The 20,873-nt window shown below is 34.2% G+C and overlaps 1 protein-coding gene and 1 non-coding gene across 5 annotated transcripts in view; one reads left to right on the top strand and one right to left on the bottom strand.

Annotated features, from left to right (window-relative positions):
* The window catches only part of Spock3 (SPARC (osteonectin), cwcv and kazal like domains proteoglycan 3), a 373,684-nt gene that overhangs the window by 123,238 nt on the left and 229,573 nt on the right, over window positions 1–20,873 (top strand). The window lies entirely within an intron of this gene.
* LOC115031784 lies at window positions 20,280–20,413 on the bottom strand. Its single transcript, XR_003837448.1, has one exon. It is a non-coding gene; the product is annotated as a small nucleolar RNA SNORA70 (small nucleolar RNA).

The raw sequence follows: 20,873 nt of genomic DNA on the forward strand, positions 1-20,873 counted from the left end.
ATCCTCAAACAAACCATTCTTTGCTTTTGTTAGTAAGTGGGGTGACTATCACATCTCAGGCTTTTGGCTAAGGTCATGTGCAAGTGAGGTGAGGAAAGCTCCTGAAGATGCTTTTACCCACCTGCAAGTTCCCCATTCAGTACACTTTCCCACTCACCAGCTCTATAAACTCAAATAGAAACTTTCTTGAAAATGTGATCTTAGATGCACGTAGACTTCTAAAATCACTCCACAATAGTAGCTCATCATGTCTTCTAAGAACAGTATCTTAAATCATCTGTGCTGCTTTCTGATGCATCATGCTCACATATTTGTACACTCTTCTGCTATCCATGAATATGAGGCAGTGAATTTTAATTACTCACTTTAAACATATTTTGCGGGGGTTTGAGTGGTTAGAATAGAATGAAGCTTGAATTTTAGATTCATATTGGAGCTTAATGTTAGGAATTCACTTACACATGTCATAACTTAGAACTCATAGGACTTTTCTTATTAACCTATAGCAATGTGGTTTTTCTAGAATAGGACAAGTCTAACTGAATCTTGTGCAGACACATAATAAAAAAGTAAAAAAAAAAACGCTATCAATTTAATAGTAGAAGTTCATGGGGGAATTCAAGGGGTCATTGTTGAGAGGAGCTGGAAGTAGGTAGAGAGAGTAAAAATGATGACATGCTATTTCAATTGCAAGTATATTTTTAAAAGGGTAGAAGTTATTAATGTTACATGACTTCTCAGCTAGGAATAGCAGCTCTTAAACCCCTCCTAAGGGCAATGCTTAATGTCATGGTTTTGGTCTAACTAAAAAAATTCAAACATGATTAAATTAACAAATAGAAAAAAACTTTTGTTTCTGAATGAAGACATGCATACAGTTATCAAATCCATGGCAACATTCTGACTACATTCAAATTTGCAATACTTTGCTTTTATCTTGTAGTTTAAAATTTAAGTATTTTTAAAGATAAACTCAAATTCCACACTGCATTATTCTAATGGATTACCTATTTTATATACCCAATTATGTGAGTATGATCTAGAAATGGGAACTTCAGTGAACACATATAGAAAATTTCTCTCTGGGCTCTTTATTCCCATTTTTGTTGCTTATTTTTACACACACACAAAAGCTAACTTAATGTGTATTTTAAACTAAATGATGTCTTGCTATCCGGGGGGGGGGGATCTCTAATTTTAAGCTTGGATCTTCTTGGTTTGTGTATTACCATAAGAATTTTGTTATAAGGTATCACATTCTAAGGATAAATATGTTAGGACTTTTGTTAGAATCATCAAAATGTATCAATTTGGAAAGATACAGCCTATTCCCTAAAATTACTATATTTTATTAGGTATGACTGTGATATATTAACAAGGGATGTCGATGCCTTTAGATTGCAAGTTTCTGTCTGTAATTCTCCATTAGCTATCTACAGATACAATTATTAACTCTATCTTAAGGAATGCCACTGATTATTTTCTATTTCTCCTTCACAGTCATTTTTGTTATGTTTTTTTAAATGTAACAAATGTACCTTTATATCTGGATTTTATAAGCATTATATATTCATTTCATAAATGAATTCATGAAACACGAAACACTATCATTTATAATGACTCTCTTTTGTTGTGCATCCTTGCTTATACTGATTTGCCCCTTCACGAGTGCAGTCACCCTAAAATGAACTCAAGCGGTGGAAACTTAGGCAACACTCAAGAAGTTGGGTTAGGGATTCTTGTACTGTAAAATTAGTCAGATTGTGTTACACATTTACCATGAAACTCAAACTACTTTAAATGATTTTCCCAGTTTGCTGTTTCCTGAAAGTGAGTAGTAGGTTTTAATGGATGAGATTGCATCACAAGAAAGTCTTGTTAGAAATCTCATCTGATCTGGGCATTGGTGGCACATGCCTTTAATCCCAGCACTTGGGAGGCAGAAGCAGGCAGATTTCTGAGTTCAAGGCCAGACTGTTCTGCAGAGAACAAAACAGAACAGAACAAAATAAAAAAAAAAAAAAAAAACCTGGCTAGAAATCTCAGCTGAGTATTTTGTTTGCCCTTCTAAGAAGGACCAAAGTACCCACAACTTGGCCTTCCTTTTTGAGTTTCATGTGTTTTCCAAATTGTATCTTGGCTATTCTGAGCTTCTGGGCTAATATCCACTTATCAGTGAGGGCATATCATGTGAGTTCTTTTCTGATTGGGTTACCTCACTCAGAATAATATTCTCCATATCTATCCACTTGTTTAAGAATTTCATAAATTCATTGTTTTTAATAGATGCATGGTACTCCATTGTGTAAATGTACTATATTTTCTCTATCCATTCCTCTGATGAGGGACATCTGGGCTCTTTCTAGCTTCTGGCTACTATAAATAAGGCTGCTATGAACATAGTGGAGCATGTGTCCTTATTACATGTTGGAGCATTGTCTGGGTATATGCCCAGGAGTGATATTGCTGGATCCGCCAGTAGTACTATGTCCAATTTTGTAAAGAACTGTCAGACTGATTTCAGAATGATTGTAACAGCTTGGAATCCCACTAGTAATGGAGAAGTGTTCCTCTTTCTCCACATCCTTGCCAGCATCTGTTGTCACCTGCATTTTTTATCTTAGCCATTCTGACTGGTGTAAGGTGGAATCTCATGGTTGTTTTGATGCATTTCCCTGATGACTAAGGATGTTGAACATTTTTTAGGTGCTTCTCAGTCATTCAATATTCCTCAGTTGAGAATTCTTTGTTTAGCTCTGTAGCCCATTTTTAATAGGGTTATTTGGTTTTTTGGAGTCCAACTTTGTGAGTTCTTTGTATACATTAGATATTAGCCCTTTATCGGTTTTAGAATTTGTAAAGATCTTTTCCCAATCTGTTGCCATGGAAGGAATTACAGAGACAACATGCGAAGCAGAGACTGAAGGAATGATCAACCAGAGACTGCACCACCTGGGGATCTATCCTATAAATAACCACCAAAACCACACACTATTGGGGATACCAACAAGAGCTTGCTGACAGGAGCCTGATATAGCTGTCTCCTGAGAGGCTCTGCCAGTGCCTCACAAATACAGAAGTGGATGCTCACAGCTATCCATCAGATGGAGCACAGGGTCCCCAATGAAGGAGCTAGATAAAATACCCAAGGAGCTGAAAGAGATTGCAGCCACATAGGAGGAATAACAATATGAACAAACCAGTATTTCCAGAGCTCTCTGGGACTAAACTACCAACCAAAGAAAACACATGGTGGGGCACATGGCTCTAACTGCATATGTAGCAGAGGATGGCCTAGTTGGTCATCAATGTCAGGAGAGGCCTTTGGTCCTGTTAAAGTTCTATGCCCCAGTGTAGGAGACTTCCAGGGCCAGGAATAGGGAGTGGGTGGGTTGTTGAGCAGGGGGAGGGGGAATGGGATAGGGGGTTTTCAGAAGGGAAACTAGGAAAGGTGATAACATTTGAACTGTAAATAAATGAAATATCTAATAAAAAGATATATATAATAAATATATATAATATATCAGCTGAATAGAGATGTTCTAATTAAGAAAGTTTGTGGCAAACAGTATTTACTTCAGCTTACAATTTCATAGTGCAGTCCATGATAAAAGGAAGTCATGATAGAAATTCAAGGGAGCAACCTAGAGACAGGAGCTGAAGCAGATGCCCTGGATAAATACTATTTACTGGCTTGCTACCCATGGCTTGCATAGTTTGCTGTAATTTTTGTCTCTTTTTAAAGCATTTTTTCCTTTTATTGAAAATAGATTCTGTTCTCACATAATATATCTTGATTACTGGTATTTTCTGGGCATAGAGTATTGTACTTCTCCAAACATTAAAATATTATTAAATAAAGCTCATAGAGTCCTTGCCAAATTTCATGCCCCAAGCATCATTGTCTGAAATTCTATTAGTTGATAAATTTGACAGACTATAATTGGTTTCATTGGAAAAAAAAGAGAGACAAAGGAAGAAAAAGAAAGAAATTTTGTGTGAAGATTCATAGCATTTCTTGTTGTCCACTTTTCTCTGCAGTTGGTGTTCAAAGCTCTCTCTGAGCAGACCTCCTAGTCGTCCTAGCCCTTTGGGTGTTCTTTGTTCCTCCTTGGTTGGTTTAGACAAATTATACCCAGTGGTTATTGGGTTGTCTCTCTTTTAAGAACAACATCTTGATATACTAGCTTTTAATATTAGTCTTGTCTTCAGGGTAGTTCAAATTCTCATAGATCATTTTAACAGTAGTATATTTTATTGAAGCAAATACTTTCAGTGCATTTAATATTTGTATGTAAATGTTCTGTTTTCTATTATGTTGTTTAAGTTTCTAGTACTTAATTAGCATTCTGTGCTCCTTTCTAAATTTGAGTAAAGCAAGTTTCTGTTCAGTATCATTAACATATATGTATACATATATATATTTAATTTTTCTTATATAAGAAATAGTTTACTAGAGGTTTGCTACAGATTCAGATGGTTTATGACAATCATGCACTAATTTTTTTATATTTTTAAACTTTATTTAATATTACATTCATTTTATACTGTATTCAAATATAACAGAATAGCTATAATATATACATTAAAGTTATTGTTCTAGAGAAATTTACTCATTTTTTATTTTATATTAGTCAACTATGTTTTCATATTATATCTATATTATTTATTTATAAATTTACTTGAATTTTCATATAGTTTTTAGGCATAATTTTATTTATTTTGGGGGATTATATCATATTATCCTTTCTTCCTTTTTTTCTTCCCAATACTTTTATATACTCCTTGTTCTTTTTCAAATTTATGTCCCCTTTTTCCTTAGTTATTGTTGCATTGGTGTGTGTGTGTGTGTGTGTGTGTATGTGTTAAAAGTGATGACTTGGTTACATAGGTTGTCATAGATCTCTCAATGTAGGTAGCCCAGATAGCATCAAAACTGCTGAGCTCATATCTCCTCAGAATATATACTCTGATAACAGGTGTGGTGGTCCATTCCTCTCTTAGCTTCTTGCCCTATTACTCTCATTAGATTGAAAACATAATTTCATCTTAGATATAATTTGCATATCACAGGTCCCAGATCATTGAAATGGAAGACTGAGCTACAAAAGGACAGATTTTTGCTTCTTTTAGAGTTGTATTATTTCATCACAAAATTGTACAAATTGTGGCTTTTCTGTTATTTTGATTCTTCATCTGTTTCCAAGGTCAACTTTGCAATAGTGTTTCATATCATATTCTGTTTAAGCTAAACTAGATCTTCACAATGAAACAGTGATATCCATATTTTTTCAGAAAGAAAACTAATGATAAAGAAACATTGCATGACTTGAATGCTATCACCATTTATTAACAAAAAATGAACTTTCAGTAAATATAAATGATGTTTTTATGTAACTCATTATTTAGTTGGAAATTTCAAACCTCTCATCAAATATCTCATTGTACTAAATATTTGATTATCATATAATAATTTTATTATTTTAATAGTACTTCTAATAACTTCATTATCCATAATACAATGTTTTATGTTTTTGTTTGTATTTAGCATTCTAAACCTTTCATGTGAGTAGAGTCGTTTTATTTAATGTTAAAGCTTCAGGAGAGCAACCTCTTTTAGCACTAACTAGGGGACAATGTGCAGAATGGACTCTGAATGGCCTGAAGCCTGAAATGGTGTCTTTAACTTGTCAGACTCAATTTACATATGGCAAGTACACAATACATTTTCTTACGGCACTTATTTATTAACACAATTACTGTATGTGGCCATAACTGCCTGGATTTAACTAGTATATTTTTATGCCATTGATTCTTGATCTTTATAATATAACCTTATTTCTATTTTGAATCCTTCAGTCTTTACAGGTGTAGTATAGTATGTGTGGCAGCAATGGAAATTAGCAATGATTTTTTTGGGGGAGGTTAAGACTCTAAAATAGTCAACTTTATCTGGAATACAAGACAGTGTTCTCAGGTGTGTATGTGTGTGTGTGTGTGTGTGTGTGTGTGTGTGTGTCTGTGTGTGTTTGTGTGTGTATATAGCAAAGCAGAAATGTGACTAAAAATTATATGAAAAGTTTATTAATATCATTAATTATACAAAAAATCTCAACCCCCAAATGAAATGCTTCTGCATATTATTTTAATAACCAATAACAGGATGATAAATTGATGATATTGTTGTTGTTGATGATGATGATGATGATAAGGGAGAGTCAAAGCAGCTAAAACTCTCAACCAAAAGTATTCATAGAAGAGAATTAGATATGATTATATAATAAACTCTGCAAATAGGCAAAATACTTATAAGTGGAATTTTCCCAAGCATTAAGACTATCACATGCTATCAAACCAATGCAAAGAAAGAAGCTGGAATACTAGTCTCTAATATCTCAATTATATGAAAAGCCAAGAAATAGACCCATTGTCATCAGGGCCTATTGGGATTATTACAAAGCACATGAACAGTGATCTTAGGTAGACATGTTATGTATCTTGTCTGTGATGCTATTTTCAAGTATAATTGAAAAAAATATCTATACATATCAAATAGAAGAGTGTGATGCATATAAATTAGTTATCAACAAAAGTGATTTTACACTACAGCTTGAAGTGACGTACGGTGATTTCCCCAGAAGTTCTTTTATTGTTGAGAATTGTTTTGGGTATCCAGTTATTTTTGGTTTTTCCATATTAAATTGAGAATTGATCTTTCCATCTCTATGATTAATTTTGTTGGAATTTCGATGGGGATTGCATTGAATATATAGGTTGCTTTTAGTAAGATGGCCTTTTTCACTATGTTTATACTACCAATCCATGAGCATGGAAGAACTTTCCATCTTCTGAGGTCTTCTTCAATCTTTTAATTTTTTATGTGGCTATTGCACTGGGTGTAATTTCCCTAATTTCTTAACCTGCCTGTTTATCCTTTGTATATGCTTCTGATATTTTATTCAATTTTATATCCAGACTCTTTGCTGAAGGTCTTTATCAGGTGTAGGTGTTCTCTAGTAGAATTTTTTGGTCCCTTATGTATACTATCATATTATCTGTAAATAGTGATATTTTGTCATCTTCCTTTCCCATTTGTATCCTCTTGATATTCTTTTGTTGTCTAATTGCTCAAGATAGAAATTTGAGTGCTGTGTTGACTTGATAGGGAGAGGGTGGGCAACCTTGTCTTGTCCTGGATTTTAGTAAGATTGCTTCTATTATCTTACCATTTAATTTGATGTTCACTGTTGGTTTGCAATATATTTCTTTATAGTGTTTAGGTGACCTTGAGTTCCTGATCTCTCCAGGACTTTTAACATGAAGGTGTGTTGTATTTTGTCAAAAGCTTTTTCAGAATCTAATGAGATAACCCTGTGTTTTTTTCCTTGAGTTTGTTTATATAGTATATTATATTGATGGATTTTTTGCATATTGAATCATCCCTGCTTCCCTGGAATGAAGCCTACTTGATTGTGGTGAATGATGGTTTTGATGTATACTTGGATTTGGTTTATGAGAATTTTATTGAGTATTTTTCCATCAATATTTATAAATGAGATAGATGTGATGTTCCTTTTCTTTGCTGAGTCCTTGTATGGTTTAGGTGTCAGAGTAACTGTGACTTCATAGGATGAATTAGGTAGTGTTCCCTCTGTTTCTATTTTGTGGAGTAGTTTGAGGAGCATTGGTGTTAGCTCTTCTTTGAAGGTCTGGTAGTCCTCTGCACGGAAACACTCTGGCCCTGGGCTTCTTTTGGTTGGGAGATATTTGATGAATATTTTCACTTTTTAAGGGTTTATGGGACTATTTATATAGTTTCCCTGGTTTTGATTTAATTTTGGTACATGGTACCTGTCTAGAAAATCATCCATTTCTTCTAGATTTACCAGTTTTGTAGGGTATAAGCTTTTGTAGTATGTTCTGATGATTTTTTTTTAATTTCCTCAAGTTCCATTGTTATGACTCCCTTTTAATTTCTGATTTTGTTAATATGGATAGAGTCTATGTACCCTATAGTTAGTTTGGCTAAAAGTTTATCTATCTTCTTGATTTGATTAAAGAACCAGCTCTTGGTTTTGTTGATTCTTTGTATCATTTTCTTTCTAACTGGTTTATTTCAGCCCTGAGTTTGACTATTTCTTTCCTTCTACTTATCTTGAGTATGTTTGCTTCTTTCTGTTCTAGAGCTTTCCAGCTTTTAACGAACTTAACATAAATACTGTAAATTTGTTATTTCTGCAACATGTTGGATCACTAATACCACTTATCAAATAGAAGCTAAAGAAAGATTAGAAATGTTTCCCTAGTGCTTTGAAGAGGATTTCTTTTTAGAAAAAATAATGTCAAAAAATAATGTGAAAAATTGTCATTCCAAATAATCATTTACAAGCAATATAAATTTAAAAAAACCAAATAAGATGAATTTCATCACAATAGTTAGATCCAAGAAATATAATAACAATGTGGAACCTGGCATGTTTAGGTAATTACAACTTGTTTTTATTCATAACTTTTTAGCATTAACCAAAAGTAGCTAAGTGTGTTAGGAACATGAACTTTCCTAGATTCAGAAACTTGATAATCTTCAAAGGGTGCAAAGTATAGAAACTAAAGCTTTCCTTCCTTGCTTGAAGTGATCTTGATTAACACCTACACTTTCTCTTAAGTGGTCACCCACTGCTACCAGCATTCCTTTCAAGTTGAAAACTGCCAGGTACCATCACAAAATAATTGAATTTCTAAACTGAAAACACAATGTGGAAATTTAGGTTTAAATACCCTGTAGCCAAAGAAACTAACTTATAAGAACTTGGTCCTATAATTTCTATTCGGGAAACATGAGGAAAGAAAAGTAAGAAATTGTGTAAATTTCTAGAATAGTCTTTGTTATTGGCATCTGCATGAAATTAATATTTATACATGTTATTAATATATTTTCATAATTTTAATACTTTCCTGAAGTATAAAGCAAGAATGAACAAAGCATTTTAAATAAACCATTTTATAAACCAAAATTCAAACCTAATCCTGCTCTAACTGCAAGTATGAAGCTGAAATGAAGGGCTATGCTTTGGTGTCTTATGATTGGCAAAGGGTACCTGAGTGTTGATACTTTACAAGGTCCAGTTACACACTCAATTACCATTTTGTAAATGGAGGTATTGGGAAATGAAATACAATGGAGACTTGTCCAACATTCACTAGACTGAATGTTATCAAACAACTTGGGTTCATTTTCTATTTTAGCAAATGAGAACACAAAAGCATGAAAAAGCATTCCAGGGTGAGAGTGTAACCTAAGACCCAACTTAGTATTCAGAGTTTGGTTGGGTAGTTTTAGATAGAGTCAAGAAATAGAGAATTGCTGTGCATAGGGTGTGGACACAGATCATTATAGAAAAACACAACCAATAAAAATATAGATTGATAGAGTCTAGAGCCAAAGCATACATCTACAAAACAACTCCCACACCTAAGGTTCAGGGAACATAATAGAAGAAGGGTAGAAATAGTCAAGATTGGTAAAACCTTAGAAATAAGGAACATCTTCAAAATACTTATTTGCCATGCATGCATTTTGCACAACCTCTGCTTGATAGATTGACTGCTTGGCCTAGATAGAAGATGATCTTATATTCATCATCATAAGGAGTTTTTGAGTCAGCTTTCTGCTTTGTCAACTATCTAAATCCTTTTATCTTTATAGCACATATGGCTTCGCAACTTGAAGCTAGTAAACACAGTTCTGATCTAATTTAATACTCACATTACAGTTACATTTTAAATATCATATCAGGAGGTCTATAAACAACTAGGATAATATGTGAAGCAGGTTGGCAATGCTCTGAATGCAGTGCAGTTGCCAGCACCATAACATTCCATTTACTTTTGCTTAAAAATGCTGGGTATTGAATTTGCCTTCCCTGGACTGTAATTAACAACATTTTGAACTGCTTACAAGATTCAATTGACTGACAATATTAATCACACATTCAGAAAGAAATTGGCCATTACATTGGAATTTTTTTCTTATGTGTTCTTGGCATCTACTCACTGATTAAAAGTAAGAAAATGGCCCTTTTGAACATGCTCCATGGCCATTTATTTTCTTGGTATATTTAATCTTTAAAGATTTCTTTTTCTAATTTCATCAGACATTGCCTCAAAATGTCCATAGACATGGAAGAAAACCAAGAAACAATATTTCTTGTCAAGAGGAATAGTTTATTTTTTTCCAGATAATTAAATCCAGGGATGTTCAAAGAAAACACAGCGAGGAACATAAATTAGGTTCTGTCAAGGGATATAGGTCGGGATATAGGCCGTTCCTCATGAATGGATACTGACAAAACAATTTAGTGTTGAGCATTGAAAAGTCATTAATAGGTTCGAAAGTTCTGAAAACTAGTCAATTTTTGCAAATAGAAGCAGCAAGTTCTAATTTTACATTTAAAAATTGTACTTCAGATAGTTGCTGATATTTAGATATTTCATTTTTATGTTGACAGTATTTTTAAGCCTGCATGTAAGGTTTCTGTGTAGATCCTTTTATACATGCTTGAGGAAGGCTTTTAAAAAAAATATTGTATTCACATAAACACCATTTCAAGAAACAAAGAATAAAATATAAATGTCAAAACAGAATAAATTTACTAGACAAAGCAATCTAAAAGATTGGAGAAACTGCCCGTTCTACATGACAATTGTCAAGAAGTGTACACTGTCAATAGCAGAACAAACAGATTCTACACTCTATAAAGCTAAGGTTGTTCTTAGTTTTATTTGATTATTTTACATTTTTCTTAGATTTGGAACATTTTTGATAATCAGTACTTGTTAATTGAGTGAATGAGAAATAGTAATTTAGATAGACCATTCTAATTGGTTTACATACCAAAATGCTACCCATAATTGATAATCAGCTAACAAAATTAAAACTGAAAATTAGAACACATTAAAATGATTGCTAGTATGGATTTCAGAAACAGGTAATTTGTGTCTAGACTGATAGTCCATGGATGTAAAATGAAATTTTCTCTAGATATCTATAAAGTGAGGCAAAGGAAGACACCCATATTACAAGGTAAGTTCAATATGTACAGTGCTGAAATACAAGAAGCCAAATAACAGAAATAGTCTGTGCTAACATTATACCATGCTATTGTAATACCTACACTCTGGGTCATGTTAATACACTGGTATATTATCTTTCTAGATACCATAAAACATACAGTTGCTTTACTTTGTATGTAACAAAAACATCTACCAGACAGAAATTTGATTGTAATGTTTGGTTATGCATCTCTGCCTAACTGCCTTCCCTTGTTAAAACTATCCATTCATCCCATGTTCACTTTATTGCTGTGATTGTGTCTCTCCTACTTGCATTGTGATTCTAAGATACACAGTACCACAATCAACAGCATGATGACTCCAGACCACTTGCAGTGGCTGAGCTTCATTTTGTTTTCATTAATTTCACTTTTCTTTCAAGTATTTGTAAACAGCATACGAAAGCATGTCATTTTCAACTCATGATTCTCTTGTAAGGTAATGTGACCATCATTATGGTAGGTTGAAGAAGACTTAACACTGAATATGAAATCATATCATTGAGTAAGAATTGTTCTATGAGAGGGAACAGAGAATAAATCTATAGACAGCCACATCACAGTGTACGGAAGTGTGTTGAAAGATTGCTTAGTACAGATTCTCCTTCATTCTTCTCCAACTCCATGTGCCTTCCTCTTTCTTACTTCCCCTCAACCTTGTTTAATTCTTTCTTTGCTCATTTGTTTGTTGCTTCCCTCTAATCTACTCATTATTTGACCTATTTTCTGCATATATACCACTATTATTAAGTTCAATAAATAATGAAATTTACCTAAGTATAGTGATCACCAAATTAACCTAAAAGTTTCTTACTAGTAAAAACTTTTCAACTTTAGGCATTATTAAAATGCAAATGAGTATCACTATAAAATATAACAAGAATAATACACTAAATATTACTAGTGGAGCACAGTGAAATTTATTTTTTTTTCTAGAGAGATAAAAAGGAAACAGAGTTATGTTAATTTGAGTTGCAAAATGTACTAAGATAAGAATTTAGTTTGCATACATTTTATTTTAGATTTATTTATTTATTTTATGTATATGAATACACCATCGCTTTCTGAAGACACACCAGAAGAGGGCATCAGATCCCATCCCATTACAGACAGTGGTGAGCCACCATGTGTTGTTGGGAATTGAACTCAGAACCTCTGAAAGAGCAGTCTATGCTCTTAATCACTAAGCCATCTCTCCAGCCCCTTACATACATTTATGAGATTCACTTATACTCTTTATGTTTAGGATATATATATATATATATATGTGTGTGTGTGTGTGTGTGTGTGTGTGTGTTTGTGTGTATGTGTGTGTATACATTATTTCTTTGACAGAGCAAAGATGATTGTAGATTTATTTGCCTCTGCAAAAACATAATGTGGCGGTTTGAATGTTTGAATTGGGAACTGTCACTATTAGTAGTTATGACCTGTTGGACAAAGTCTGTTGCTGTGGGGGGTGGTCTTGGAGACCCTCCTGCTAGCTGCCTGCAAGCCAATCTTCTCCTGGCTGCCTTACGGTCAAAGTGTAGAATTGTTGGCTTCCCCAGCACCTTGTCTTCCTGGATGCTGCCATGGTTTGTACCATGATGATAATGGACTGAACCTCTGAACCTATAAAACATCCCCAATTAAATTTTGTCCCTTTTAAGAATTGTCTTTGTCATGATGTCTCTTCACAGCACTAGACACCATAACTAAGAATTTTTTTTTGCAAAGAAAGTATTTGCATTTTCAATATTGAACTTTTTGAGTTATATTAAGAATATCGTTTTAAATAATAAAATAAATTAAATGTTAGATTTGAAGCAAATATTTAATTTGTGACAAAAATACAGTGAAACCTGGCAAGTTTCATCCATATAACTTCTTGCTATTTTTAATATGATTCATATATCTTAGTTCAAATATCGATACAAAATATTTTATGAAAATATCGGTTTATATTTCTGTTTATATTTGTACTTGGACTAAATATAAATATTATATATTTACCCTCATTCATTTGTTTGTAAAATAATGTTATACACATGATTAAACTAATAAAATAAAATATTAAAATTGATTTTTTAATTTGGAGTTGCTGGTATCTACAGTGTGATTAAACTTCCTCATTTTCTATTTTATATATTAATTATATTGGCCATTTCAATAGTCTTATACAAAAGTATAAGCCTACTTAATTAGTGATTCCCACTTGAATAAATGTCTTTTATCATTTTAAAGCTTTACTTATTCTATAGATTTCTCATGCTTATAGAGGCTATTTATAGTCATACAGGGTAGCATTTTATTTTCATTTATATTGTGTGTAATTTAAGGATCATTTAGAGTTTTCTGTTGAGTGTAATTTATTATAATTAGAGCCATTAAATGAACTACATTATATATTACCTATGTTATAAAATTTTACACTGGCTAATTTTAATTTTAGAGCAATTTAATATCCACAGCAAATTTGGCCAGAAGGTCAGAAGGTTCAGACTTTCTGTACATTCCCTGATCTCCTGAGTGCCCAGCCTCCACCAATCATCTCTTTGTACATTTGTTGCAACAAATGAAGCTACAGTTTTATAGTTTAAGCTTTCTAATTTTATTGAGATCACTTTGTGTACTCTATATGTTATGGGCTTATAACGATATAAATTATTGGATCTATCATTACACTGTGACTCACAATGGCTTCTTAGCCCTAAAAGTCTTCTGTTCCTTGCTTATTGTTTATTCTTTCCTCTCTTCTAAGCCTCTGGTAATTACTATTATTTTGTTTACATAATGGTTTTAGTACCTTTTTCAAAATACCATAAGCTTGCATTCCTTTTTAGGTGGCTTCTTTACTTGATAATATTCATTTAGCTACTTTTCTGTGTGTTTAATTGACTTATTGTCTCATTTCTTTGTAGTGTAATTTTTTTCTTTAAGTTTAAAAACCAAACAACAATAAAAGCTAATAATGATATTAATGATATAGGGAGAAGAGGACACTTATCCACTGCTGGAAGGGATATAAATGATTTCAGTCATTTTATAAACACTACACTGCCTTAACAGCCAACTGTGTCATGTGGAGACTTTTCTGAAATACTCCAAGACAACAGTCTATAAGAAGCAAATGCATTCATATTTGTATTCTAAAGTATTTAAAACACTTGACTTCTAGAGTAAGCTTAGATCCACATCAACAGATGAATGGGAAAGTAAAATGTGGCATCTATATTCCATAGATTTTTATTCTGACATAAAAAATAAATCTCTTTGGTTCTTGGTCTCATTTTAGTTGACAGACCTTTTATTACTGCTTCAATACTGTTAGTATTATAGAAATTTGAAAAAGTTTGGTTTATCTTAGTTTAATTTTAGTAGATCATATAAAACTAAAAGTCCACCAATTTATCTAGATTTTTTAAATTCAATCTAATATAGTATTTATAATGATATCCATATGACATTCTGAATTTTGTTGATTGTGAGATGTTGCCATTTTCATCTCTAAGATTAAATTTATTTGAAAATTCCTTATTGTTTGGTAAATTTGACTAAAGGTTTATCAATTTATTTATTTCAAAGAACTGAGTTTTTATGCTTATTACTTATTTATTTGCTATTAATTAATTAATTAATTAATTAATTAATTAATATCCTGATTACAGCCCCTCTCCCAGTCCTCCTACCTCACACAGCCTCTCCCTTCCTCTTCCCTTCGTCTCTGAGAAGCAGGAGGTCCCCCTGGATATCAACCCACCCTGGTATACCAAGTCACTGCAGGACTAGGTGCACTTTCTCCCAGTAAAACCATATGAGGCAGTCTAGTTAGGGGAATGGTATTCACAGGCAGGCAACAGTTTCAAGGACCACCCTCCCCTCCCCTAGCCTCCACCAGTTGTTGGAAGAACAAGCTGCACATCTGCTACATTTGTGTTGGGTAGGGGTAGGACCAGACCCAGCCCATGCTTGATCATTGATTAGTGATTTATTCTCTGAGAGCCCCTAAAGGTCAAGGTTAATTAGCTCTGTTGGTCTTCTAGTGGACATTCAATCCCCTCCAGTTCTCTCAATCCTTCCCCCAACCCTTCCACAAGACTTCATTGTTTGGCTGTGGGTTTCTGTCTCAGTTTCCATTTGCTGCTGAGTGGAGCCTCTCAGGGGACAAACAGTTATGCTGGGATCCTGTTTGCCAGTATGACTGAGTATCATTAGTAGTGCCAGGGATTAGAAGAACCAGCTTTTGTTTCTTTAGTTATTTGGTTTGCTTTGTTTTTACTGTTGTTGCTGTTGTTTGTTTTGTTTTGTTTTTGCTTTTTGTTTGGTTTTTGTTGTTGTTGTCGTCCCTATTTCATTCATTCCTGATCCAATTTTAATAATTTCTCCCCAGTGTTTCTTGCAGACATTGTTTCTTCTTTTTTAACAAACGTTTAATGGTATATTGTTAGGTCATTCTTCAGGTAACTACTTCTTCAGAAGAGGTATGCCAAACATTCATGGAAGGAATCGGTTGCAGGAAAGTTTGCTTCCCAGTCCTATCCTTCACTCCCTCCCCTCCACAACAACCCCTGCCCTTGCCATGGGTCTGATATCGCCTACTGCAGGATCTATCCCAAGTTTTTCTCTGAGGGTTCATCACATTCTTCAGTACACCATTGTCTGTCCTTCTTGCATCACTGCCTGCCATGAGTCTCCAGCACCACAACAGACTCACCCCATCCACCTCTGTCCCTTCCAGAGGTTCTCAGTTTCTAACCTGAGTTTCAAAACTCCAAATTCCTCAGTGTATCTTGTCCTGGGTCAGTCCTGAGACCTTCCCTGTTTGAAATCAGTTTTGGCCCTTGATTTGGTGATTACATTAATAAGAACTTCATTTAAAAGGTTCCATATTCTTAAGGCTATAAATATTCTTTGTAGGACTTGTTTCAGTTTGTCTCATAGGTGTTTGTGTGCTAAGTTTTCATTTTCATTTAATTCTAAGATTTTTATTTCTTTAATAATTTCTTTATTGACCCACTTATTATATTATTTGGTATTATCAGAATTACAAGAGTGGTATTCCTAACCATGTCAGGTTTCGTGTAGTGTTGTGTTTCCAATTGATATCTAATGTTTTTTTCTGATTTTGCTCATCTTATGGGCATGGCTATTTCGCATGCATGTGTGTACTTGTAGCACACATATGCACAGTGCCCACTTAGGTAAAAGCAGGACAACAGTTCCCTAGAACTGGAGTCACAGGTGCTCATAAGACAGCATGTGGGTACTGAAAATCAAACCTGGGTCCTCTGCAAGAGAAACAAGTGGTTTTAGGTAGTGAACCAAATCTCCATTCCAATATCTGATGGTTTGAGCCAAATGAAAGATATTCACAAGATTTTGGCTTCTAATCTAAACAAATAGAAATTCTGCTAAATCTTATTTCTGACCTTGTGGACACCTCTTCTGTGTAGAGTACAGTGTAGAATTTTGTAGTGCAGGTTCCTTTTACTAAAACAAAGCAGAAAGCAAACAAGCTATAGAGCATTGTGTGATGTCAGAACCTCTGTTATAAGTACCAAAGTATAAATACCAATATGGAAAAGATTGGGTAGAACTCTTGTCCAGTCAACTTTGTAAGGAAGGGATAGTCCTGCCTAACTGGCTATACTTTTACTGCTAACCTTGACTGCATGTAGAATGACAGAAACCAGAATCTGTCTAAGGGGAAATATGACATGGAAGATTGTAAAATATAGAACAAACAAGGATAGATGCTCCCTATCCATATATATGTTAATATCTAGTAAAACTAGATATATTACTTATATAATCAGAGCAATTTTTACCTTAATTTACAAGAATTTCCAGAGACAGTTGACGAGTCATCTCCACCAGTGCAGCCTTTTTTCTCACAATTTATTTTATTTATGTATTTAATCTGTGGTGAGTCAGGGACCATAAAATACACTTAAAAAATAAAATGCTCACTGAAGAGTTATAAATGAATTCTTTCAGGATTTTAGGACTCCACCTGGAAAAATGTATGCTACTTATATAATAAATGTGACACCTGGGGCCCTGAAACAGATAATTTGCTTCACAGGAATAATTCTTTTCCCCCTCAGACAAACCATTTCTTATACTTACAACATTCCTGTGACCAAATTAGTTTAAGGATTTCTACAGAGGAACTGATCCTGTTTTGTAAAATTTATGTACTGAGTTATTAGGATAGCCATTCTTTTCAAAATACGACTAGAGGTAAGAATGGTAATGTGGTAACATGGAATGCATTTTTAAAAGAAACATCTCCACATTTACGTTCTTGGCTATCATAAGAGGTGAATGTGCCATAATTTATCTAAGGCAGAGAAACTAAATCAAATGATGTACTAGACCTAATTGGAAAATCTAAAGTTGTAGATGAGAGGCTTTGCGAGGTTTTAATCACAAATCATAAAATAGGCTTATGAAATATGCATCTCATTTTATCTGAAGATGTCACTTAATCATAATATTTTTTTAGTTTTTTTCCATTCATACTGAAGAATTACCAATGTGGCAATATGTATAATAGGTTATTTTTTATTTTGCTTTGCTTATGATTATTTGAACGTAATGTGTAATGATTGTAGAAGATTTAAAGATGACTGCTATCTGAATTTTTCTATATTTGTTCTAAATATAAGCATTTTGCTGATTGGGATACTCTTTAGGAATAAATAGGAGATTTTAGTGTGGGATCTATGGCTCTGTCTCTGTTTCCTCTCCTGAAGAAGTGGTCAGAAGCATCGGCCTGCTCCTTTGTTTTTAAGATCATTTTCTACTTTGGTGAAATTTGAGACAAGGATCCATTTTCCTTCTTTGTGAACAGTAGTAGTTGGACTGCAGTGATCATGACATGTCTTAACCAAACAGAGGTCATTCATTTAAGGTTAGGAAATTAGATAAGAAAATTGTTTGGAGTCTAGGGATGCCTAAATATCCTAGGATGAGGAAGTATGTTCGTGAATGAATCAGATACATCAATAGTGTTGTGAATATAGTAGAATTGACATCTCTTTGGGGCCAGGTAATCAGTTGATTTCTCAGTATATGTCCCAAAGTTCTGTTAGAAGATCAGATATTCACAATGTAAGGCTCATGTCATTATTCTACATCAAATCCTTAGAGGAAGACTGATGTAAGGTGTTACTTGATTCATCACACCTATATCAGCTGAACAAATGGCACTTGGGAGGTTTTGTATTAATGTGTAGAAAGACATACTCTCATCTACACCTCTCAAGGGAAATCACAAAGATTCTCTATTTTTTTCCTTTATGTCTAATGGTGTGCTGTGAGGACTTCCAGTCACTTTTTAAAAATAATAAATAGCCCCCAATACTGAGAATTAATAACCCAGTTTCATATATTACCTCCTCTAGTTCCAGGCACTGTGTATAAGCATCTGTTTCTCACATTGAGTTTCTATCCTAAAGCAGTAAAGTGAGTACAGAGCTTGGGTCATTGGCTGTTCAGAATGGCTGTGTCTAGTGATTAAGCGCTGACCAAGGTTTCATTTGAAAAGAGTGGGGGTATAAACTAAAAGTGTCTTTAGGTGGCTGAATATTTTGGTGGAAAGATGGAACATTTTTTCATTATCTAGATTTAGAGCTCCTGAATATATCCTCCCATATGTTAGTGGTAAAGCAATTCATGAAACCCAATTGTCTGCTAAGAATAAGAGGTTGAAACTCTTTCTTCCTTATGAGTTATAAGATGAATACCCAGTGTAGAACTTAGTTAATAGAGTCATCTTTGAAGTTCATTGACTCCTACAGTCCAGGAGCTTATCTTCCACAAATTATAAAATGTCTGACAATATTGCCAAAACTGGAAATGATATAGTTTGACTATTTTTATTGTGTTGCTTATTTTTTCATACTTATTTTTAAAAATTCTTTGCACATTAGATATCAATTTTTTGTCAGATATGTATCTAACAAAGATCTTTTCTACTTATGGAACACCTCTTCACCATTCATTTAACCATGCCTTTGCTATAAGGTTTTTAATTTGGGGAGTTAGGTATGCAAATAATTGACATTATTTCTTTATCCATAGGATAGGTTTTTTAGACTCTTCCCCAAAATTTTATAGTGTTCCTTATTTCTTTCTTTAGCATTTAATAGTTTCTTTCGCCCTTGCTCCATTTCTTTCTTCTCTTTTCTTCCTTCCTTCATTCTCTTCCTTTTGTTTCTTCTTTCCCCTTCCTTCCTTCCTTCCTTCCTTCCTTCCTTCCTTCCTTCCTTCCTTCCTTCCTTCCTTGCTCTCTCCCCCCTCTCTCTCTCTGTCTCTCTCTCAGTCAAGCAGACTGGATTCAAGATTTATTACAGAACATAATTTGGTAAGGTACAGGAAAGCACTCGAAAATCCCATAGGATATATACCCAGGAGAGGTATTGTGACTAGCAAGATTTTGCTGAAAGGACCCAGATATAGCTGTCTCTTGTGAGACTATGCTGGGGCCTAGCAAACACAGAAGTGGATGCTCACAGTCTGCTATTGGATGGATCACAGGGTCCCCATTGGAGGAGCTAGAGAAAGTACCCAAGGAGCTAAAGGGATCTGCAACCCTATAGGTGGAACAATAATATGAACTAACCAGTACCCCCGGGAGCTCCCGTCTCTAGCTGCATATGTATCAGAAGATGGCCTAGTTGGGCATCAGTGGAAAGAGAGGCCCATTGGTCGTGCAGACTTTACATGCCTCAGTACAAGGGAACACCAGGGCCAGGAAGTGGGATTGGGTGGGTAGGGGAGTGGGGAGGAGGGTATGGGGGACTTGAAATATAAATGAAGAAAATACCTAATAAAAAATAAAATAAAATAAAATCCCATAGGAATGCAGAGCTTGGCACTTGTTTGGAGAACCATGATTGGGGATGTATTTGACACTCTAGACATCAAAAATGAGCTGTTTCTCATGAACATGTCTTCAAATTAATCTCTACTGAACTTGCTAAAGGTCCACTTGTTTGAGATGTGAACTCTCTGGCAGCCAAAGAACTTGAGTTTTGCAGCTTACGGTGGATGGACATGATGACCTAGACAATGTAAACCCTAGCATATGTGCCTTTGGGCTTCTCAATGGCAACACATTACTGTGTGGAGCTTCGTCTGGGGAAAGTATTGAGTTAGGGACTGGATTAACAACCATAAAATCCTCTACAAGGTGTCATAAGGCAACTTGTATAGGCAACAGGCTTCATACACTACCCAGGAGACTGCTGTTTGCCACCATTGCACATCAGGTCCTTATGGGGAAGAAACTTGGTTATCTTTTTTTTTTTCAATTTTTTATTATGTATTTACTTCATTTACATTTCAAATGCTACCCCGAAAGTCCCCTACACCGTCCCCCTCCCCTGCTCCCCTACCTACCCACTCCCACTTCTTGGCCTTGGTGTTTCCCCTGTACTGGGGCATATAAAGTTTGAGTTTCAAACATTGTTTCATTTTAATGTCTCACATTTTATATCTTTGATATATTTAAGGTTGAGTTTTACACAGAAAATATAGATAGGGCTCTAGTTTCGTCTGTCTATATGTAGATTTCTTTTTACAATTTGTTGATGATCTTATCTTTTTCTCTAATGTTTATTTTCTTCTGTTTGTCAAAAGTCAGGTGGATGAAGTTACAAAGGCCCATATCTGTGTCTTCCAATTTATTCCATTGATCTATGGGTCAGTTTTTATGCAAGTGAAATTCTATCTTTATTTGAATTGTACTGTAGTCAAGTATCATGCATTTCT

Source organism: Mus caroli, chromosome 8, assembly GCF_900094665.2.
Source record: "Mus caroli chromosome 8, CAROLI_EIJ_v1.1, whole genome shotgun sequence".
NCBI lineage: Eukaryota > Metazoa > Chordata > Mammalia > Rodentia > Muridae > Mus > Mus caroli.